The following is a 1,509-nucleotide window of genomic DNA, read 5'->3' on the forward strand; positions in this document are numbered from 1 at the left end:
TAAAGATTTTCTATTGCCTTAAACCCATGTCTGATCGGAAGATCACACGTCTGTATCCAGGACAGGCTCCAAAGCTACAGGGAAATTTTGGTACCAGAAAAAAAGAAAGCTCATTCTGAGAAAGGCTCAGGGCTACCATGAGATCCCCAACATTTAGTGAAGTCACCAGCCAGCTAATAAAGATTTTCTATTGCCTTAAACCCATGTCTGAGAAGTCTTCTCTGGTGGTTACCCCACATTTCTGGAGGCCCCACTGGGACCTCCAAAGACCACACCTTAAGACACCAGGGATCTCAGAGCCCCTTCAGAGTGGGGGAGAGTACAATGATCAAGGAGCACCTAGGAGGTGCTGAATTCCAGGTCCTCTTGACTCCCTTTGATCAATCACTGCTAAGTCTTCAGAGAAGTCTGACAGTTCCACCCCTAAATGAAACAAGTTAGAAAGTTACCTGGTCAGTCCCCTTTGGAGGTAAGTCTGGTTAAGGTGTCTTCTGTTTGGACACATAGGAGAGGTCAGATGAAACCCCTGATTCAGTGATCAGTGCCTGTGGGAGACGTCACTGAATTCCCTGTCTGTCAAGTATATGAGTATGTGGTGGCCGCCCCTGGTTATTTTTAGTGTGTGTGTGTGTCTTTCTGTCAGTTCTGGTTCCTTCAGTGGCTTTCTCTGGTGTGAGAACACCTGGCTTCAGACTGGTTCTCCCTCCTGTTGGAGCATATCAATAATCTTTTTGGCTCTGCCAGATCACTCAGAAGAAAACAAAAAAACAAAACAAACAACCCCACCAACCCCCTGAAAACAAAACAAACAAAACCCTCCACCTGTCCCACTCTGGAGCAGGAGCACTTGTGTGAGCCTGCTCGAGGCAGGGTTGGTCCCTGTGTGGAGGTTGGGAAGGGCCCGGCCTCTCCTCCAGAGTGCACAGGGTGGGGGCCATGGTGGAACAGTTCCCCCAGGTGAGAACTCCCTCAGCTCCTCCCCTCCTCAGTCTGCTTGAAGCAGCCCCAGGGAAGGGAAAGAGGATGTTTTATACCTACCTTCATGATTCATATCTCTTTTTCAACCAAGTTAGAAAAATTAAAAATATAAGTAGGTCCTATTGCTGGAAGTAGCTCAAAGGATGTTTAACAACAGAGAACTGTTTGGTACAAGACCTTTTGCATAAACTGAAAGCCACTTTCCCTCTGCTGATGAGACAGTTTGACTAAAGATAACCAGCAAAATTTTGGTGTCTCACCTTCTGTCAGAAAAGTATCTCCTAGCTGAGGGTTCTGCCTCTAATCAAAAGATACAATTGGACCATCTCTCAGACTAAAACAAAGATTCCCAGGAGGATGAGCAGAAACCAAACCCCAGGATTGGCCCAACACCAAGTTCCTATAATTGTTCAACTATCTAGTTCATCTCCTCCAATCTAGATTAAATAATACCCAATGACCCTAGAAACAGGTGGGATTAAATAATACCCAATGACCCTAGAAACAGTCTAGATTAAATAATACCCAATG

Source organism: Microtus ochrogaster, chromosome 7 (assembly GCF_000317375.1).
Source record: "Microtus ochrogaster isolate Prairie Vole_2 chromosome 7, MicOch1.0, whole genome shotgun sequence".
Lineage (NCBI taxonomy): Eukaryota > Metazoa > Chordata > Mammalia > Rodentia > Cricetidae > Microtus > Microtus ochrogaster.